Source organism: Sturnira hondurensis, unplaced genomic scaffold, assembly GCF_014824575.4.
Source record: "Sturnira hondurensis isolate 20B ecotype Veracruz unplaced genomic scaffold, ASM1482457v3 Scaffold0006505, whole genome shotgun sequence".
Taxonomy (NCBI): Eukaryota; Metazoa; Chordata; class Mammalia; order Chiroptera; family Phyllostomidae; genus Sturnira; species Sturnira hondurensis.
Window position 1 is genome coordinate 5,003,494 of NW_028079136.1, and position 22,679 is coordinate 5,026,172.

General features: G+C 50.3%; 1 protein-coding gene across 3 annotated transcripts in view; it reads right to left on the reverse strand.

Moving 5' to 3' along the window:
* Positions 1 to 22,679, reverse strand: part of MICAL2 (microtubule associated monooxygenase, calponin and LIM domain containing 2) — a 209,057-nt gene that overhangs the window by 173,540 nt on the left and 12,838 nt on the right. For all 3 annotated transcript variants that reach the window (XR_005067078.1, XM_037050057.1, XM_037050058.1), the window contains exon 2: positions 7,989 to 8,059. The gene's annotated coding sequence lies outside the window, so the exon portion shown is untranslated. The remainder of the gene's footprint in view (positions 1 to 7,988; positions 8,060 to 22,679) is intronic.

The window sequence follows — 22,679 nt, forward strand, 5'->3', positions numbered from 1 at the left end:
AGAAAGCCTTCACCTCACTGGGACCCGCCCAGGGGGACCTCTGCCCATGATCAATATGCGGGTACCTGGAGGCAGTTCAGGGGTCTGAGCAGACGTGAGAGAAATGGACCGTGTGAGCCACTTCCTTATTGTACAGAGGAATTGAAGTCTCCTGGAACTATTTTCCCCAAAGCTCTGAGAAACCAATTAAGATTCCAGACAGTAAACACAGAAAGGCCCCTCTGATAAGACACGGCAGAACCAGTCCCTAAAATACACTCCGCTGCTGAACTCACTTCTGGGGAGATTGTTGGCTTGACAGGTTGCACTTCACATTCCAGGACGAGGCGTACAAGCCCGGGGTTTGCCAGTCCTGTAAGATTGGCCTATTGGTAGCATTATGGAGGGCAGTGTGGACCCGTGTGGGAGGGCAGCAGAGGTCTGAGGAGAAGGATGCCTGGCTCCCTGGGCGGCACTCAAGGCCGGTTTCCGTGAGCTTAGAGACGCTTGGACAAGCACTCCAGGACCAGTGACTACCGTGACCGTTGCCCCATTCAGTGGGGCCAAAATGCCACTCACTGCTCACTGCCCTAAACCTAAAAAAAAAAAGCTGCCACAGGGGAGGGGACCATAGAAGGTATGAACAAGCTGGTAAATTTTCTGTAAAGGTCAGGAAGACAATCTCTCACTGCCCGTATGTAGTAAGTCGGCACTGGCTGAACAGACACTGGGCTCTCCTCTCGGTGTTTGGGCTTACGTTCTGAAAACCACATTCATGGAAACAAGCAGCAGCGGTCCCCAAATTTTCTCTTTCCTCATGAAGAAATGAAGTCCAGGGGCTACAAGGCATGGACTGTGCTACAAGACTAAGAAGCCTTTGACTTTAAATCACTCTGGGTTCTTTGTTGTCCTCCTCTCCACGAAGGACGAGTTGGCCCAAAGCTCAGTTTCCAAAACGGATTTCCTGGGACAGACCTCGGTGAGGAATTTATTAAAGAGAGAGTCCACAGTTTCTGGAGTGTTCTGTCTCTTCACCATCTCTCTTCCCACCCTAAAGGTTGAGACCTGAAAGATTCTGGCTCATCCTTATGGCAAACAATCTACTTCCCGGATACTTTTGCCTTGCAAATATCATTGTTAACAGCTATGTCTTTCATTGGTCTTTATTTTTAAGTAGCCTTCTCACCCCACACCCGCAGCTCCAACGGAATTATTGTGAGACCCTGTCTGGAACGCAAGCCCCTCCCGGGAGAGACAGTCTGCACATGCACTCACAAGGGTGTCTGCTATCAGCTTATTTGGCAAGAGGAATCTGAGACATTTTAAATATGAACTGGAGCATGGTCTGTCCCACTCCGATGCCTCAGCCATCAATAACCATGTCCACTGGTACGTGAGACGCACAAGGTAGAAAATAAACACACACTGTCTGAAAACAAGCCCCGCCCACATTTCTATGGGGAAAAGTACTTTAGGTGTCTAGAGAGTTCTATCTGGAGGATCTTGGCTGGTCTCCACTGATGGTTCTTTCAAGGCCTTGCACATAATTAGCATTTCAGAAGGACTTTGACAGTTGGGCTCCAAAGCCCCCTCCTTCTGCCCCGGCTTATCTCTCCGCACCACTCCTTACCACTCCTCGTACCTGTCTGCGGAGAGGGAAGCATGTACGTAGCTCCTCCTTACTTCTGAATACTGAATCAAGCCTTTATGAACCACCATACATACCTTTTACTTGGAAGACTCTCTGCCTCCTTCTCTACTTAGCAGCGTCCTATTCATCCTTCATTACCCAGGTCACACAGCACCTGCTTGGTGCAGCGTCCCCTGTGTGACGTGCACTTCTCTCGGTACTTCCAGAACACTGGGTGTGTCTGTCTATGACAATGCTTAGAACAGTGACTGTGACCCTGTACACGTCTGTCCTGCCACCAGGACCACAAGTTCCTGGGAATAAAGGGACTCATTCACTTTGCATTCCCACAACCAAGCCCGGAGCCTGGCACGTGAAAGTCCGATAATAAATGGTTCCTGACTCAATGCCTGGCCCACTTAGCCCAGCACCCCCTTCTCCGTGGAATGAGAGGCTTTGGAGTCGGACGCCCTGTGTCTTGTGGGACATGGGCAAGTTGTTGAAACTCTATCTGCCTCAATTTCCTCTTCAGTAGAAGAGATACCCATGCCCCCCTCTCAGAGGGCGACTGTGGGGAATAAACAAGGGAAAACAGGTAAGCCCGGGGCCTACCCACTGGGAAGACCTCAAGATACATTTCCTTGAGCTCAGTAGAAAATGCTGAGCCACATGGAGTCCTACTGAAAAAAAGTGAAATGGTTTCTGTCTGGTTCACATGCCATCAGCCCAGGACGGGGTGGCCAGGCTCTACCTGAAAGAGCCCTCCTTCAGAGCAAGGGACAGTGCCAGCTGCACAGGAGGCATGCCCTTCCTTAGCTTGAGAGTCTCAGAAGGAGGCCTGCTTAGCAACAGAGGTGATTTTTATCTGAATGACCAGCTCACAAGAGCCCACTACTGCTGAGGTTGGGCTACCACCTCCTTCATTTCCTGTCTGGAATTAACCTTTCACCCCAAGTCATGCCATAAAACCAAACTATGCTGACTCAATGATGTTAAGTCACCAAGCACAAACAGCCCTCCCACTAGAAGCCTCAACCTCTCTATGCTGCTGCACCCAAACTTTATTAGGCTTCAGCAAACAAGGAGGTGGGGGCAGCTGGGGCCCTGCTAACACCGAAGATAATCAAGCGCAGGGTCAAAGAGAGGAGTGGAAAGTGTGGTGGCTGAACCCACGTGAGGAGGCGACTTGGCACTGGGAAACGAGCCATGCGTGTGATGTTTATAAGTCTCTGATGGTTAGGAATCAGGAGACTGGATGGCCACCTCAGTTCCACCACTAGCTTGCTTTATGGTTCGGCTAAGTCATGGCTCTGGACCTCAGTTTCTTTACCCATAAAACAGGAGGGTGAGATGATCTGGAAGATCTTTCCAGCTTTAATGTTCCAAGGTCGTACGTCTTGGAGACAGATCTACCTTCCCTACCTCTGCCCCTTTCTGGGTTGTTGTCTGTGTGAGATAGCTTTTAGCCCCCACTGAGCAGCCTGCTATCCACACTATGACCTTTTTGCTCCAGAGTACCTGGTCACCCCTGAGCACAAAGCCTGGCCAGAGAAGAGAATAAATTTGGGTCCTTATTATTAAACACTTATCTAGTACTTTCTGGTCAAGCCACTCCACAGGGGCCAGGTCCCTTGGAGCATCAAGAGCTTGGATATCCCGATGGGGACAAAAAGAAGGGGTTCTACAGAAAATAACCTCAGAGCGGCGACCTGGTCATAAACTCCCAACTGGGCAGATGGTGATGGGTAGTTACACCCCAGGCATACGGTTTCTGTAGGTAAAAGGCTTCTCATACGCAAGCCCTGTCTATCTGTGTCTGTGCATCCAGGTTAACTCACCTCTGAAATGCCTCTATTCAGACCCCTCCTTGTAAAGTGTGACCACCCTCAAAAAAGTACATAATCTTAACTATCATGTAATCAAGCCCCACCCCCACCCCTTTCCCAGGACCCCACAGCCTGGCCTTCTCCCACCTTCCTGTAATCTTGCTTTTGTTCTCGCTGTAATTCCAAACACATAAAAGAAGCTGCAAACTGTCATTTCCTGGGAGCATTTATCTCAGTCTGTTGAGATCTTGCTTCCAGGCACATCTTCTATTTGGCTCAAACACATTTTCATAATAATTCTCTACAGGTTTGGACACTCACACATCAATACCAACAACCCCTGATCGTCTGAGCTAGCTTCTCTCCACTCAAGGACTTTCCCACTGCCTCCTACACCACCCATACCCCATTGGTCCCTAACACTCTATCAAAGCGACCTTGCAAGGATTTTCCCCAAGCTGCTTGCAAGGATCTAAGACAGCCAAGGCAGTTCTTATTTGCTCTCGCCTGAGGGTGGATCAGGGAAGAGGTGGCAAAGCTACAAAGGGGAAAAGTATTTTCAGAAGCAAGCTCTGGCCGCATGAGGAGGAAGCCGGGGGAGGAGAAGACAGAGCTAGCCATGAGGACAGAGTGGGCTTGGAGAACCACAGAAATCAAGAGGCTCCTTTAAGATGCCACAAACCCTTTATGCCCCTTCTTATTTCCTTAATAACAAATCTGAGGACAGGTAAAATTCTGTGACTGGCCCAAGGCCATGCAACTAAATTGTGAACAACCAACACTAGAATGTGGGTCTCTGGTCTCAGCCGACTCTTTTTTCCACTCTACACTGTTGACTTCAGGAATCTAATTAGGTTGCTCTAATGAGGCCAGCTGGGTCCCCTGCAGATTCTAAGCAACATGACCTAAGTGTCACTTAGGGAAAGAGCAGACCCAGGAGATACTTTGATAACTACCCCCCGCCCCATGCATTCCTTCCCAACCTGGCATGGTCCCCTTGTTCTTTCCCCAGCCCTCGCCGCACAGTCTTGGGGAATTCAGAGGTCAGTGAGGAGGAACAGGTAGATCTCCCTGTACCTATAAAACCATAAATATCTAAGATAACCCACAAGATCCTCTTCCTCCATCTGGAAGAGGCTGCTGGAAAAGAGTGGCGGGAAGGGATCAAATGAACCCGCGGGATGTCTGACCTGATTAGGCCGAGAGTATCCGTTATGGGTATCTGTTAGATGGGTTCTCTGAAGGTTTATGACAAAGGGCAGTAGAGTTTGCATGTATCAGGGACCTTTCAAAGATCAGTGTTGGCCCTGGTCAGGTAGCTTAGTTCATCAGAGCATCATCCCCATACACTAAGTGCAGGCTCGATCTCTGGTCAGGGCACATACAAGAAGCTACCAATGAATGTATTAGTAAGTGAAACAACATATTGATGCTTCTCACACACACTTTCTATCTCTTCCCCCCTCCTTCCATTCTCTCTAAAATCAATAAGTAAAAATTAAAAACAAAGAGAGCAATGTTGGATGGATCATCTTAGCATCAGGAGCAGAATGCTCTGAGTAAAAGATTCAAGGAATCAATTATTTAGTGTGCATGACCCAGTTCCAGGAGGTAAGGCTGGGTGAGAAGAGAACTCACCGGTTCCTTATCATAGCAAGAAATTCAAATACTTTACAGCGTAGAGTTCCCTTACTGCCAAACAGGATCCATTTATGGTTAAGTGAGGCAAAAAAAAAAAAAGGGGGGTGGGGGGTGGGGAATAAAATAGCCAAAGTTCATTCATTCAACAAATATTTACTGAGCTCCTCTTAGGTCCTACACTCTCCAGGGATTTACATATGATTAGAGCATAGTAGAGTAGAAAGATCATTGAATTTATAAACAGGAGGCTTCAGCTGTGTCCCATCTCAGGCCTTAGGCAGCTGCCTTAGCCTGGGCAGGTTACAGCCTAAGTCAAATTTCTCACCTGTGAAATGGGCGTAAATCTACCTGCCTGTTACGAGATGAAATGATCTTTGTAAATGTAAATTGCAATGTAAACCTAAGGTGTGAACAATAATGATATAACACCACACACTTTCCCTGCCCTAGAAGCTTAGACGTTTATAACCTGATCATGTTTTGGAAAACAATCCAAGGTACCTATTAGGAAAACATCACATTCTCTTTAATTTGGGCAAATTGTATGTTTCAACCTGCCAGTTGGGATGGAGCCTGAGGTCAGTCCCAGCCCCTCAATCTGTACGCCCAGGAAGGGGCAGAGTAGCCAGCACCTGCCTGGTCCTGTATCAAGCCTGGACTGAACAAATGACCCAGGAGATCCCTGAGATTCAAGGGCTGGGGGAGACCAGCTGGAAGTGTAGTTGATCAAAACAATAAAAGAAAAATTCATTCAAGCACAATAGGGATAAGCCAGCCAGAAACACACACACCTCCCTCTTCCTACACATTTCAGACAATGATGGGATTCACTGTCCATTGCCTGACCCTCCTCTGTGGACATACTCTACAATGTGTTTCTCTGAGAACCAGGAGGGACTCTCAGGCCACAGCAGAATGGCTAAGCAGGACCTCTTTGCTCAGACAGTACGAGTCAGCATCGCTGGGCAGCTTTCCCCCTGGTCCAGTCAGCCTGCCTCGTTCTGCTGGTCAGGATTCCCACATGGACTCCTCACCCCCACGGATCCTCCATGCCCACCAGGCCAGCCTCTAAATGCCCAGATGTGCCTGCGGGCTGCCCCTCCCTTGGGGCCAGCACCAGGCTCCCACCTCATCGGTCGGACCCTCAGGCTCTCCCCTCACTCTTTCCTCGCCTTCCTCCCTCTACCAAGACCCTGCCCTGGTCTCTCATCTCCAGGGAAGCTTCTGGAGGACAGGGCCAGTTTTGTGCATTTCTGCATTTCCTCTTGGGGTGGTCATTAAGTTCTTCCCCGTCCTGTCCATGGAGAATGATGGTCCCCAAGTGTTCTCTGATGGTTGTATACAGGAGGGAGGCAGAGGAGGGGTGGGGAGCAGTGCAAAGAATGCTAGGCTAGAAGTCCAGAATCTGCTTTCCTACTCTCCATTTGGTACCAGTTAGTTATGTAATCTTGAGAAAGCATCTTTAGGCCAGGCCTCAGTTTCCCTATTCAGTAATGAGGGGTTTGTTCTAAATTATCTCTTGGGTTCTTTTATAATTATAATTATAAAATTTGGTATTACAGAAACCAGACTAGCCTGGACCACAGGAGACATGGGTCCCAGTCCTTATTAGGCTACAGCCCGGGGCGAGCTGGCTGACTGCTCAGACTTCAGTCTCCATGTCTGCAAAACGATGAGAATGATATGACCTCCCTCCCCAGGGTGTGAGGCTCCCACGAGACACTGAGATAGAACTTTGTCAATCGTGAGCCCTGAAGAAACCTCAGGCTTTGAACTCCCTGAGTTAACAGACAGCTGTTGCCCCGAGTCAGGTGCCCAGCGCTAGAACGCTGGAGGTGCTGCTCTGCTCAGACGGGAAGGTTGGAGGGCAGGCGTGTGCTCTAAGGCACTCATGGCTCGTGGGTGAGACGGACAAGGGGACCAACCTTACCTCAGCCAATGATGTACCTGAGGTCTGAACAGAGCGCCATGGGAGTGTAGAGGAGGAAGAGGCGCCACCTTTGCCTGGGGGCATGAGGGAAGCTTCTCATGGGGAACAGTGAGTCCCAGAAGCAGAGATCTGTTCCAGGAGTAGGTGGCCTGGAGCCAAGGCAGACAAAAAGGGGAGGCAGAAAACAAGGCTGGACTGTGAGGCTGAGGCCTGACCGGGGAGGCCTTGAAGGCCAACAGCAGAGGGCTGGTCAGACAGGTCTTCGAGGGAGGTTGTCTTTGGCAACATTGCCGAGGACAGAGCAGGGGGATGGAGCGGAGCTGGAGAGGACAGTGGGAAGGCTCTGACAATAATAGTTCATGAGGGTGACTATGTGACAAACACATCATTATTGATTTCTGCCTATACCTTAGCCTTTTAGACCCTAAGCCTCCATGGACCCGCAGAACCTCCATAAGAAATGTAAACAGGTTCGTTCTCCCCAGAATGAAACCCAAGGCAAGGAAGATGCTGCAATCACATTTTTAAACCTTGGACAAATGGTCTACAGTGCTCTGGTGGCACTCCCTACAGAAGCTGCCCAGCCAGATTCTTGCCTTGGCACCGATCAGGGCCAGCAGCAGACTGAAGCATAGTCCGAGCTTGGACCGGAGTCAGGATGGCTGAGCTGCTGGGCTTACTTAGGGAGAGAGGGGGCAGAGGGTGCCCAGTGTCCACTGAGTTAGACAGGTCTTTCGTGTGCCCAAATACATCTGCCTCTATCTACCTCTGCCTCCCCCCCTCCTCTGACAACCTCCTTGCCCAGGCTGAAGGCAAAGAGAGAGCTTTTTCACTAGCCATTGTTTTTCAAATGGGCTCACAATGACTTGGGCATGTAGGAAAAGTGCAACAAGCGCCCCTACACTTTCCAAAGCCTGAAGCCAGCTTCCCAGGAGCCACTCCACGGCTCAATGAAGGAGACCCCCCACTGTGATTTACTCACTTGATTCTTAGGCATCGAAGTGACTGAAGTTGCTTCTTTCCAGGGCGAGCCTCGCACAGATTGCCATGTTCCTTTGAAAACAAGAGCCCCACAATGAATGCTACGTTATCTTACTGTTACTCCCTCCTATCTTCTCCCCACCAAGAGGGACCACAGCCTGTGTGCTTTGCCCCTTCGTAACACTTGTCCCAACAGGAGGAAATGGTAAAGGACTGTGAGATGGTCAAACAAATTCTATTGTCTGCCACTGCCTGGGAACCCTACAGGCTTTGCACACCTCTGCACAAGGGCTTGCTGAGAAAGTAAGACGGGTCTGGGAATAGTGTTTTATTAGGCACTTCATTAGAATCAGAAAATGCCAGAATTTCTAAGCCTTGGACCTGATATAAGTCAATCCAGCCAATGTAAATACCTCATAACAAGTCACCAATGTGAAATGTGTCCCATTTCCCACAATGCAAAGGTCCAAAACACTGAATACACTAAGAAGTCATACAAGTGGGCCATCTGATCGTGGCCGAGTTCCTAAGCAAATTATTATTTCGGCTTCCAAATGATTTGGTTACATCTACTGGTTCTGCAGAAAATGCCTCTGCACCTGTTTGGAAAAAGGAGCCCAGAGTTACAAGGCATTTCTCCCATCCAAGTACTAACCAGGCCCTACCCTGATCATTTCTAAGGCTTTACTCTCACAATTCTAAATTTGGGGAAAAGAGGTGGCCTCAGGAAGACAGAAGCTCATGCAGACTTGCAATGTGAGATCTTTGAGAGGCAATACCCACACTCCTGGGACGTACATACTCTTGTTCAGCAGGGTGGTAGGCCTATGCGACGACATAACACACACGTTCTCGCTAATACACAAAGATCTGTATTCAAAGCCCACGGATTGGGACTCACTGTTCAGAATTCTCAGACCATTTGTGGAAGAGAAGCTACCACTTCCTGAGCACTGGCCATGCGTGGAACAAGCACAGTTAAAGACCAGACCTGCTTTGTCTCAGTGGCTCCTCACACACAGGAACACAGGCTTGGGGAGCGGCCAGCCCCATGGCATGGCAGCCCTAGAGCCCAGGCCCTGGCTGACCCAGGTATGAGGTGTGCAGCTGTAATGGGCCCACACACCCCATGAGTGGCCTGGTGGGCTTGAGGACAGCCACCTGGGCAGAAGCTGCCATCATCTCTCATCACGATCATTATCAAGCCACTCCTTCCCAGCCCGGGGCAGTTGACAAACAGGCTGGCCTGCCTTGGCCACATTCTATCCACCTGAACTGCAAGCTCTGTGTAGTCACCTGTAGCCAGAAGTCAGGGAGGCTGGAGGTCTCTCCTTCTCCGTCCCCTGCTTCTCAAGGGAAGCTTCTGGGTAGAGTGGGTGGGAGAGCTGGACATTATTGGTCTTATCAGGTTCAAGAACCAGGGACCTCCCCGTGCTCCCTGGATCTCAGGAACTGAAGCCCTTACCCACCCAGGGGCACTACTAAGACCCGCAGCAGGGACTCGGGAGCTCTCTGAAGTTCTGCATGGGTTGTCTGCATGGTGGGTGCAGATGGGCATTTCTGGACCAGCCTACAAAGGCTGACTACCGGTCAGATTCCCACACAGGCCTGAGCGCATGGTGATCTAGCCACTCCTAGTACCAACTAAGAGCTTCTGTCTGACCAACAGCCAAAGATGCTTTGAGCTCCTTTTAATTCCACTAAACCAGAAGGTCCTAGAGCCCAGCACCATCCCTCCCCTAGGGAAGCCTCAGTTTCTTCATCTGTAAAATGAGAAGCTTGACCTAATTGGTGATTTCCTCACTAAGGATCCCTTATAGCCGTCTCCCTCCATGGGCCCTGACTCTTAGAGACATCCACAAAACTAGTCAGTCCTTTAAAGGAAGGACAGGGGTTAATCCATGCGCAGGCATTGCAATGGGTGGTTAGCATCTGCTATTTCAGATACTCTTTCCAGCAACCCGATAAGTCAGGTAGTAAAGTCATGCCGCGGGGGGGTCGGGGTGGGGGCAAGACTGAGGCATGGTACAACCAAGTGCTCCTCACCTGGAGACTCACTCAGCACTGACCACAGCAGCCTGGGACTCACGGCTGAGCGACATGGGGCATGTCCTGTGTCCATGCCCATGCTCACTCCCTGACACAGTGCTCCCCTTTGTAATCAGTCAGAATGAACAAACAACTCTCCTCTTGGACTTGCTATCATGCCAGCCCCAAGCAAAGGAGCACGAGGTCTCCAGGCCCCTGTGGGCCTGACCTGCTGTGCAGGAAAGGTTTTCTGTGAGCTTGAGTGGCTTTGTGGATCTCGGGGAACATAGCAATTTGGAGGGACCAGGACCTTCCTGTCTGCTGTCCTCCAAGCCTACCTCCGTAAAGCTGAGGTCTTCACTAAAGGACCCCAGGCACTTGGAACAGGGCTTGGCACCTACAGGGCACTTCACTGATATTTGATGTATGGAGAAATGAAGAAATCTGGAACGCAGATGCACTGAAGGCTTATTCAGGACCCTTGGGTGTGAGTTAGTGTGAAATACACCAAGACCAGCTCAGAACCACGGAGCCAGGCCCTCAGCAGCATGCACCAAGCTGGGGTCTCCACAGCCCAGTCCCCCAGACAGAGAAGATAAAGGCACAGGTGCTGAGTCAAGTCTGCTCTTCCTCACAGTGACTACCAGGGGAGCTTCTGATAGAGCAAGGCAAGGGTCTGAATGCAAAAGCTACCCACTAAAGTGGTCCTGAGTTCCGGCCCTGGAATCAGGCAAACCTGGCTTCCTACCCCAGCTCTGTCTTTTTAAGTGAGTCAGGTGACCCCTGGACAAATGACATAATCCACAGGAGCCTCAATTTCTTACCTAAAAGTATGGATGTTAGTGCCTACTCCATAGGGCTTCTCTGAAGATGAAACGGGATAATGCTGTAAAGGACCTAGCCCGTGTGCAGTTCAGAGTGCTTGGAGCTGACATCTGTTGTTACTGTCTGCGTCAGAGTGGGTGGCTAAGAGCACATCTGGAGTCCTCTGCTTGGGTTTAACCCCACCTCTCCTATGGGCTAGCTGTGTGGCCTGTGGCAAATTGCTTAACCTTTCTGTGCCTCATTTTCCTGGTGTGTAAAATGGGGTTGATTGTGAAGATGAAATAAGTTACACAGGTGAAGAGTATAGAATAATGTCTGGCACTAAGTAAGCACTCAATAAAAGTTAGTGTTATTCTTACTTATTAATAATATTAGTGTCCTTCTCCCTTTGTTCTGACAACAGATTTTGCCCCATCTTCCACTCCCCAGACAGAAAGGTAGGCATGAGACTCAAGGTAGGTTCGTCAGAGTGTCTTTCCTCCTCGGCCACACTCATGGGTACAAAAGGTGGGCACATGCGTTATGCTGGGAAAAGTTTCAATCTGAAAAATCCCAGGGGAGGCCTAGTCCACTGGGGATGGGTGGAGGGCTGTGGGGGTCAGCTGGGAGGTATCTGCAGCCCCGGGCCACTGGGCAGCGGGTGCTGTTTCCGCGGAGGCTGAGGTCACCTGTCCTCTTCTTGGGGCTAAACTCGAGGGGAGGCCTCCTTTGAGCCTCCCCTAGAACATTCCATGGGGAACAATTCCTTTTTGCTTAAGCTCATTCAAGTTGCATTCCTGTCACTTAACACCAAAGAGTCCTGACCAACGAGAGCACTCAACGACTAGGTTGACTGGATGTTTCACCATCACTAAACGCCAGCCAGGGAAAAGCCAACATGTGCAGCGAGGTGTCTCTACAAACTGAAGTGAAAGGAGGTCATTCCAAGCCCCTGGACCAATCCCCCTCCTGGGAGGGGAAGATGCTGGAACCAAAACAATGAAGAGCGCAGTCCCGCCATCTTCGGCTGGGAACCCAGCCGCAGATGTGAATTCCAGCTTCCATGAGAACTGGGAGAGGGGATGAATTGAAAGGAGACTGGAGCTGATTTCACTGCGTTCACAGTGGCACAGGAAAAAATCCTGTGGAAGGACAGTGGGTAAGGGAAGAGAAATACCTTGTCTGGGCCCTTAAATGTGTATTGGACTCTCTCACTGGTACGATCGCACCTCACCTTCAGCACAGCCCTAGGAGCTAGAGGTTCAGCCAACCCATTTTATAGTTGAGGAAACTGAGGCTCAGAGAGCTCAATAACTAGCTTGCAAGGTCATACCACTAACAACCAGTACATGCCCTGACTGTCACGCTGCCTCCTCAGCACACTGACCCCTGAGCCGGAGGCCTCCTCCTCACACGGGATGTCTGCTGCCACTCACACCTGTGCTCAGACCCGCCCAAGGGAGAAGGGGATGTGCTGCTGCCCCCTAATCTGCAACAGGCGCTCCATGCTACCCAGAGACGGCCTTCAGAGGGAAGGGGTTGCCTTGAGGAAGCTCTGCAGATACCCACAGTGCATCCTGGGGCACGGACATTGCACGTTGTCTGGACGTCGGTAATTTTAATCTCTGAGAGTGTCAGCGCAATGTTAATGAGGTGGCGTTGAACTGGAGGTGCCTGTCAGAATCCCATGGGGAGATTTTGCAGAGGTTTTTGTTTGTTTTTGTTTTTGTTTCTTTCTTGGAAGCTTAACCAGAAGATTCTGACTTAATAGGTACAACGACAATGCTTGACACATAGCATTGTGCTTAACAAAGTCATCTTTGCTTTGTCTCATTTTCTCCTCTTTCTGGGCCACCACCCAAAAGCGGTTTGTTCCTACACCCCCGGGCCTTCTAACAGCACCCTCTCAATTCCCTCCAGGAAAAGGAGCTCCACCTTCAGATATATTTAAAGGATTTTAGAGAAACAAACAAAAACACGCCCCTGGCCTGGCAACCAAAACAAAGAACCAAACCACATTGATGGCCTCCCTCTCCTGCAGCTGTAGGCACAGGGTGAACACGCGAACGAGCTCCCAAGGCCGTCTGCTTCCCCATGTCCCTGGGGCCACACCAAGGTCTGCACGGGGGTAGGCTGAATGACCAGTGGGGTGGGGATGCCGCTGACATACACTCAGCCAGCACCAAAGGAGACTCAGCCGGAGAAGAAAGTGGCAGCTTCCAACGTTTGCTGGGGGAAAACTGGAAACCACGATCTGAAATGATGAAAAAATCTCCCCAACCGCAATCAGTCATGTCAAGAGTGGCCACCCGTAGCCAGGTGCAGGCTGTCCCTGTGGAAGGGCAGGGGAGTTCAGTGAGCCATTTCGAAGCAGCTGCGCCCCATTACCCCACAGGACACACACAATGCCACTCGCTGCCCAGAGGCCGCCTGCCAGCTACCGGCTTTTCTCTTTGTTTCCCAGCAACTGGGTTCAGGCCAAGGCTGCACGGTCACAGGGGATTAACCAGACAGGTATTTCCCTTGCTTTTCTTTCTTTCTTCATAACTTCATGCTCTGCTCTTTGAAAAGAAAGAAAGAAAGAAAGAAAAAGGAACTGGCTGGTTTCCCCTCAGGGCACAACCTGGCTTCATGTGACCTGGGTGAGAGGCCGGTGCCATGCTGTCCAGCACTGTCCAGGGCCAGCGTGCGTGTGGGGCTGGGGCAGAGAGCCGTGGGCAAGCTGATCAGCTTGAAATCTGAAAGGGAATGGAATGCTCAAGGGGTCCGTTTTCCTGCAGCGCCTCGCCCGCAACTTGGTCCTCCTTAAACCAGCTGGGAAAGTTCATTCACTAAGCAGCTGTTGAGTGTCCTGCCCAGGACTGTGAAGAACATCGCAGATCATGGGGAACAGGGTCCCGCCTTAGGAAGCAGAGGCAGTAGGAAAGAGCGCGCTGCCTCAGGGCCCGCCGGCCCTGCTGCCTCCAGCGCCCTGAGACCTTGGACAAGTCGTTTTGGCACCAAGGCTCATTTGCTCCCTTTTGGGGGATGATGTGCAGCTTATCAAGCCAGGTGTAGATTAAAGAGACGATACAGGTCACAGAGTCGTCGCGGCTGGCGTGCTGGCGGCTTACGAGGAGCTAGGAACCAAGTGGTAAGTGCATTGAGTGGATTATTTCACCAGATCCTCACAACTCTCCTGTGAAGTAGGGAAGGGTAGGGGTCCTCAAGTTCAAATGAGGAAACTGAGGCTCGGGGAAATCTAATCAGCTCCCCAAAGTTACACAGCTCATAAAAAATCAGAGCTAGAAAGTACACCCGGGCCAGACCCCACAGTCCTAGTCTCTGCTCTCCCTCCCGCCCGTGCCTGGTAGGCGCTGCAAACCCATTATGTAACATGCAAATGCTGAGCTGGGGGCTGCTGGCGCTCCACCCAGGAGACATATGGGGAAAAAGAGGGGGAGTTTGGGCTGAGAGACTTTCGGAAGCGTTTCTGAAGCAGGAAGGGCTGAATCTCAGTCTCACATGGTGAAGATGGAAAAAGACAAAAGAGAAAAAGGAAAGCATTGCATGCTGTAAGACATGAAGAAAGAACTGGAAGCAGGGATGACCTGGGCAGGCAGGCAGAGACTGGCCAGGCTGGAGGAGGAAAGAAGGGGGCTGGCCTGAGTGACAGATGGGCCCCTTGATTTGGGGAGCCATTCTACCTGGGGTATTTCTCACCCACACCCCAGAGATGCTATGGTGTCTGCTCCTTTGGTCATACCATAAATAACCACAGAGGGAATTGAAAACTGTGGTTGTAAAGACCCAACAGCCCCTTTCTTCCCACTGCAGGCTTAGAACCCAACTCAACGAGCAAAGGGTTTGGCCAGCCCCCAGCCTGCACCGCTGTGCTGACATGCCAGGCCCAGATTCCAGCCCACGCGTCAGGATGCCAGGAATCTGCATGCTCCCCTGTGTACATAGTATCACCATCACCACCCTGGCATTCAAGGCTCCCAGGAGAAAAAAAAAAGGTAAAAATGAGGCCTTAGGACATGAGCTCCTCCTGTCCAGGTTCCTCTCTCACATTCCTCGCCCCTGCTGGGACACTGGAGGTACCTCCTCAACGACCTCTTGTTGAGCTGAACTTCAGAGAAGATCCTTCCACTTGAGGAACCACTCTGGAGTCTGAAGGCCTGAAGTAACGTCTGTCCGGGAGTCTGCAGTTGAGTCCCACCTTAGCCGGAGGGACCATCTGCCCGTTTGCCTCCTGCAGAGGAAGTATCCCTGCTGCAGTCTCTGCTTTGGCCTCTCAGCAGCCCCCAAAGCCTGGACAAAGTTCAGGGCCCCACACCTAGTACCTGCCCTCCTCCTGGCTGAAGGAGTGGGTGCCAGCCTCCTCCACCTCCAACTGCAGGTTCCCCCAAGCACCGCTGTGTTCACACACTGCTCCAGATGCTTACAGCTACGCTGCCTCTACTTAGCCCACCAAACCCAGAGTGCAGAGTCCCAGTCTAGGCCTCAGACTCACGGAGAAGGGAACATGTGAGTGGAGACGATTTTAGCAACTGATCACTGGCTCAGTTCAAGCCCACCATCATGCGCTTTTTTGGAAGTAAGAGGACCTGGAGGTGGGAGGAAGATAAAAGCAGGACTGTAGAAAAGTCTGCTGCTCACAGGGGCTCCGCCCAACCCTCTGCAGGGACAGAGTGGAAAGGAAGAAAAGGCTTTGGCAGGATGGTCAGTCTGAGCCTCCAGACCGCTGCTTCCTGTTTCATGACCTTCCGCCCGTGAGTCTGCGGGCAAACTACTTGACTCTGCGGAGCTTCAGTCTCCTCACCTATTAAATGGGGAGAGTCACCGACGTCCCACACGAAACAGTTGTGAAAACTGAGTGCACTATGAATGTGAACAGTTCTAAACTGTTCTAAGCACAGTTTCCCGTGCTTCGCAAACGGGAAAGCACCCTTAGAAACATCAGACGTTGTCCATAATCCTGGGAGGTGGGGAACCCTGGTCAGAATATGTGGTTTGAAGGGAAAAGGGGAACTAGGAATCCATTCCATTTGTCAAACTTCCTTCAACACCTTCCACGACCAGACACAAGTCTCAAGGGACATAAAAAGCAGCGATTGAGACCTATTTATTTCTCTGACCTCGAGCATTCAGTCTGGTAAGGGGAGGCTCTGCCCACATTTCTGTAACAAGGCAAAACAAAATGTGTTACTGGAGGAATTCTGCAGAGAGGATGGGACACTCTGTTCTGGCCTCACGGGGCAGGGGAGGCTTTTATAACAATACGATACAATGATTATTAGCATAACAACTCTGAGTGCTTGCCACACAGGCCAGGCAGTTCTAAGTGCTTACAAGGTCCATTCCCATTTAATTCTCACAAAACCCGGGCAATGGGTTCACAGATGACAAAGCTGAAGCACAAAGAAGTCCACCCCCGTGCTGGCCTTACACATCTGGGACGTGGTAGAGCTGGCGTTTAACCCACCAGGCTCTGCTCCTCCAGCCCTTTAGGGGCTGGGTCAACCAAGACGGGCCTCAGACAGACGCTGTGTGGCTGAAAGGTGCTGATGAGGCCTGCAGGGATGAGTCACGGAGGGCAGGCTCTGACTCACCCCTAGCCTCTCCTGCCCATGGGCAGCTGACTGCTGGCCCAGGTCTCCCCCTCTGACACTGCCTGGGTCTGCCCTGAAAGTAGGCCATGCCTCCCCACTGCCAAGGCTCTGTGTGGGCACCAAATACCGAGGGAGTCTGATGTAAGAAGCTGTACGTGGACATACTTTTACATATAGATCATTCTTGGGATAGTTGTTACTATCTTACTATAAACAGTAGTTCAATGTTAAAAGAAGAACTACTCTCAAATCTCCACTCTACTACGCAGTGGCTGTGTGACCTTAGACAAATGTTAGCTTCTCTGAGCCTCAGCTTCTTCAGCTGTGGGATGTGGTTAACAGGTACTTATCTCAGGCAGTGGCGGTGAAGATGAAAGGAGATAACGTGTCAAGGGCAGCACCTGGCACACCATGGGCTCCATAAATCGTGGTTGGATCAGATGACTTTACAGAGATTTCCATGGGAAAATCATTTTCTTTGTGGGAATATTTGGTGGCGATGGTACTTTTCACTACTATTCATCTGCCACTAAGGTAGATCTGGTACATGCATTACCTCATTTAGCCCTTAAAAGCACCACTTTCTTCATTGGACTTAGCTTCAGGACAACAGAGAGGGCAATGTCCGACATGTTCATTTGGCTCTCGCACACACACAGGTGTGGGGAAAGACGGAGAGAGAGTCCCACAAGCTGATATTCATTAGGCCCTTACCACGTGCCAGGTGCTGTTCTAAGCACTCTGCGTTCAGCAACCCATTTCATCCTCTCAAAAACAGGCCTATAAGCTAGGTGTTATTTTGTCATTTTTATGTTCAGATATGGAGCTTGAGGTACAGAGAGTTTAGGTAACCTTCCCAAGGTTATTTAGCCCAGATTCAGACCCAGAGCTCCCATTCTTAAGCACTATGCTCGGCTAAAACAATGAAAGAAAAGCCACAGAGACAATGTGTAACTGACCCCCGAGCCCCAGACTCTAGATTAAACTCCAGAGCACTGCGTGTCAAGCTGCCTCCAGCCCAAGCCCTACCCTCATTCCTTTTCTGCACGATCTGTTCCCACCCCCAGCCCTGCGCCACCACGCCTGGGCAGGAAGTGTCAAACCAGTGGGCTTTTTAAAGCCCTGGTCATCTCCTCCTGGGACCTTAGCCTCACTCCCTACATTCTACCTTCCACAAAGCTGCTAGGGACATCTTCCCAAACATGGTGCTCCTCTGCTCAAGAACACTCAAAGGCTCCCTGTTGCCCAGAGCTGAAGACCCAGTGGGTTGAATAGAATCACTTAGGAACTCAAGATCCCTGCATTAATTGGCCTCCTCTCCTCGGCCCCAGAATTGCTGGCCCATGAGTCAAAGCGACAGGGTACTGAGTCAGTGAGGCCCTTCCTGACCAACCATCCTAGGGTCTGGAAACCATAGCCCTCTCCCCGACCAACTGCCTCCCCCTACCCCACCCAGCACAGCCTGTCTCCTTCCCTGCTGTAGTGTTCTCCACCTGCCTCTCATCACCTGCCCTCATGCATTTCACTTACGTGTTTATTGTCTCCCTCTCCATGTGACAAGGCATTTTACCCTGGTTTTCTTTTTCCCTGCTGTAAACACAGCACCCAGAACAGGTTCTGGCACACAGTAAGAATCATAAATACCTGCTGAATGAATGAATGAGTAAGTATTTAAGATGCCTGAGAAGAAAATGTCCCAACAGAACAATGGTGGGGGAAGGGCCAGTGTGCGTCTGGCCTCCCTCTCCGCTCCTGAGGACATTTCTGGAGGACAGGATGGAGACGCCTTGGTTAAAATGCCTGGGGGCCAAACCCTTTCTTGCCCATCCTCCCTGGGGTTTACCATAGGAGTTCCCTTTGTGACTCTGGGCCCTTATCCCTCCCATCTCTATTCTGAACTTACTTACACACACACACACTCCCGCTCTCTGTAGCAAGGCCTGTCTGCCTCAGTCCTAAACTCACTTGCTCAGCCTCAGCTCCCTCTACCCACCTTCAAACCAGGCCGTCTCCCATTTCCTCGGACCTTGACTCCCACTAGAGATGCTCTTCTTTCTCCTACTTATCCATCTGCCCTTTGACTACACTCTGAGATCCAGGTCAGAGGTATTCTCCTCCTCTTTCTTTCCCCTCCTCCTCCTCCGGGAAGCTTTCCAGGCCTTCTCCAGCCCCTAGAAAACACTCCCCACACCCAATGCTGTCTCCACCAGTCATATAGAAATTAGTCATGAACTACCTTGCAAATTGACTTCTACGACTGAGCTGAACTGTTACCAAAATCTCCTGTTACTTAATTTTTTTTAAACACACATCTTGTTTTTCTAAGCACATTATAAACAATTTGGGTGTAAACACTGGGTCTTAGCCACATTGTCAGCCCCAGAGTGCAGGACACACAGTAGGTGCTCAATGTATGCTTCTCAATTAACTGCCCAAGGTAAACAAGTCATCTTCCTAAATGGGTCACTTCCTCAATTACAGGTACCTGGACTAGCTTCTCCCAACACCCGGGATTTTTTCCTCAGGGCCTGCTCTGGCCTGGGGTGTCTGCAGAGCCAGGCATGGGCTTGTGTTTCCAAAGGGCCCCATTCTGGTGGCACTCCCCTGTGCTGAGCAGACGGGCACGACTGGGAAAGAAATGATCTGTCAAGTCCCGCAGGTGTGGAAAAGAGAGGCACATAGTTGTTCCAGGCGAACCCAGACATTCAGAGTGTCTCAATTTCCTTCAATACCGGAGTTCAACAGAGGGGGTGGGGGGAGCCCTGGTGTAAGTGTTCGGTGCCCCAGCTCTGAGTAAACTGAGATTACCACAGAAGCTAGCAAAGTGTCAAGTTCCTTCTGAGCTTCGGAGAGTCGGGTCAGGGAGGAAGGAGGAGGCCCTGCTCTCTGCAGACGCTCCTTGGGTGCGGCCGTGCAGGCTCTGGAGGAGGGTCTCCTTGTGCCCCCATTGCGAGGTAGGTCCGCTGCCCCTGTTCACACCTGAGCACTGAGGTCCCTGTGGCAGCAAGAGGCAGAGCAACCAAGACTCAACCTTTTGAGTCATACTTTTTCCACAGTTCCCCAGTCAGGACTTGTGGATTAGCTAGGCTTCTTAAAAATTGGAATAGAAAATACAGTCAGTGGGTTCAAAAATCAAGAAGCGCAGATGTACACAGGAAATGTGTCCCATCTACCCAGTCTGTCCTCTCTCTGAAACAGGTACGAGTTACTTGTGTCTTGTCCCTGACCACGCTTACATATATCCACACGAATACACATATGTATCTCCTTTACATACACACATTTCTCTGTGACCTGCTTTATCTTCTGGAGGAATGACTTGGAATGGAGAAAGAGGTAAAGTGTCTACCGAACACAAAAGATGTGCGTCTGTGGGACAAGCTCAGGAGACAAGGAGAGGGGAGGAATTCTGGAGAACACACGGTGAAGAGAGAAGATCTGAGGCAGGAAGGTAAAGTCGTCACGGACACCAGTGGCCTGCTGCTGACCGGATCCCAGGCCAAGCAGAGAAGGGCTCTGACAGCTGTGGAAGCCCCACTGGCTAAACCCTCTGACCGGCCTCGCTGAGCGTTTCGTCTTCCAGAAGGCAGAGGAAGCGTCCTTGCAAACAGAACTAACCCAATTCCCACTGCAATGGCAAAGGGGTAGTGTGACCAGGAGCGCACAGGAAGTAACTACAGAGGAAAAGCAATCATATCCTCTGAAATTTGTGAGACCAAGGAGGGGAAGTCGGGGCCTGAGGCTCCAAGAAAACAGACTACAAGTGGCTAGGAGACTAGAAGGTCTCTGGGACCTGAGATTGAGGAAGTAAATGATTCAGACTCTGACATGCGATGCAGTTGTGGGTTGGTGAGGAGTGAGAAGTAGGGGGATGGGAGCAAGAGGCAGGAGGAGGGGGAGGAGGAGAAGGGAAGAGGGGCCTTTTAGGAAGCAGAAAACTCACTATAATGGTTGCAAGCTGGACTAAGGGGCAAACTGACTAGATTCTGATTCACCCTTTTCCCCTTCCTCACTATGACATTTTGAGCAAGTCAATTAAACCCTCTGAGTCTTAATTCTCTCGTTGGTAAATGGGGATAATGACAACATCTAACTCGTAGGATTGGCCCAAAGATTAAATGAGTTAATATTTACAAAGCCCTTACCCAGTCTTGGCTCACTGTAACTGCTCTGTAAGTGGTACAAAATAGGAGCCATGTGGTTACACAGGAAAACCTTGTTAAGAAGCCGGGTCTCCGCCCTGGCCAGTGTGGCTCGGTTGGTTGAAGCATCATCTCGTCGGCCTAGGGGTCATGGGTTTGATTCCTGGTCAGGGCACATGCCTGGGTTGTGGGTTTTATCCCTGATCTTGCTGGACAGCAAAGTAACTGATGTTTCTCTCCTTCTCTCTCTCCCTTCCTTCTTCCCCCTCTCTCTAGAATTGGAGAGCATGTCTTCAGGTGGGAATAGAAAAAAAAAAAGCAACCCATTCTCATCACCAGGAAAAGGATGTAACCGAAGAAGCCCCTGAGACAGTGACGTAGGACCCATCCCAGAGTGTCAACCAGAGGTCGCTGCCCAGCTGAGGCTGCACAACACGCCCTGGGGGCCCGGATGGTGTAGGGGTGGGAGGCTGGTCTCGAGCCAAGGGGTCTAGAGGTGAAAAGGGTCCTGGGAAATTGGGCCTAGGCTCCCACTCTGGGTGCCTCAAGGCTATTGCCAAAAAAAGCTGTTCTTAGCCTGACAAGTAAAGATCCAACATTGAGATGAGACTGGAAGCTGAGAAGGGGGAGGAACTTGATTTTCAGAAAAACGTAGATAGTTTCAACGACTTCAAGTCCGCTGGCCAAGAGCACTGAAACTTCTTGCAGATAGACCACTGAATTGCCTACTGCATCGCTACGGGGCAGCACAGGGACACCTGGAAACAGCTGTGGAGCCCCCAGGGAACTGAGAACATGCAACATCAAGGAGGGCTCACGCTGCCTGTGACAGGGTACTTGATGGTTGATGGACAACTGCAGGAGGCTTGGCACATCTAGATTCAAGAAGGAATCTGGTCACAGGTCAGAACAGAAGGGCAGGTGCTTAGGCAAGGGGACTGACTACCTTTCCCAAAGCAAGCGGATTAAAGATCTTGTCGCCTTAAGGGAGGACTCCAGCGGCATGCCAGAGGCCCCCCCTCCTGAGAAGCATTTTATTGGTGATGTGCGTAATGCTATAGAAGACACATTTACACAGGATCCTGGGAAAGTTCAACAGAATGGGGCTGCACTGAATTTGACAAGTTGAGATGTAACAGGAATAGTCATCCTGCATCAGATGGGAACAAAACAGAGGCTCTGCATCTACATTCAAAAGCCACACACCATCTAGGCCAGAGAAGAAGCAGCTTAACTACACCATGTGTTAAAGAGATCTGGTCAGCAATAACGTCAGCAAAAAGGATGCAGCTGCCAGAAAAGGGGAGGCAATCTTGGGCTGCATTAAGAGGAGTAGAATGACCTGAGCTAGGGAGGTGATAGTTCCCTTCCTCTGCCGTGGTCGTACCACAAATACCATATGTGGTCTGGGCATTGCCCTCCCGGCCTTCGAGTACAGACAAACTGGACTTTGTCTACAGGAGAACCAAGGGCGGGTAAAAAGACCTGGGCCTACACCGTGGGCTGTTAATCTGGAAGAAGTCTCAGGAGAGAACAAAAGGGCTGTCTTTCTATATCATATTTCACCAATTAGAAAATGCAACTTTTTTCATTTATAAAATGTCTGAAAGCAGACGATATCCTATAATCCCCCAGCATCTAACAATCTCTCTGGGCAAGGATGCAGCTGTGGCACAGTTGTCGTTCGGCCTCATTTCGATTGTCGTATGGAAATCTGACTGTTGACATATCTGGACAACTGGCGCCTTCAGCACTTCAGGAGCCGAGACATTTAAGGAGTGTGAGTCCTGCTCAGGGACTAAAAACCCTCCATAGACACCTTCGGATAAAAGTCAAGAAAGCAACATCGTCAAAACTTACAGAATGGGTATCGGTGGTTAGAAAAAATAATCCAGAGACAACAAAGATTAAGAAAGATATCACTACTTTACCAGAATATAACACTATGTAAAAAAAATATATATATATATATATATATAAAACGCATTGGTGACTCTTGGGTCCAACAGTAATTCAGAAGACTTGGATTCTGAAAGTGAAAAGGCTTTAGAAATACCATAACCCATTTATTTTTATACATGCAGGAGTGATGTGGAATGAAAACATAGGTCTAAACTCTAAAGA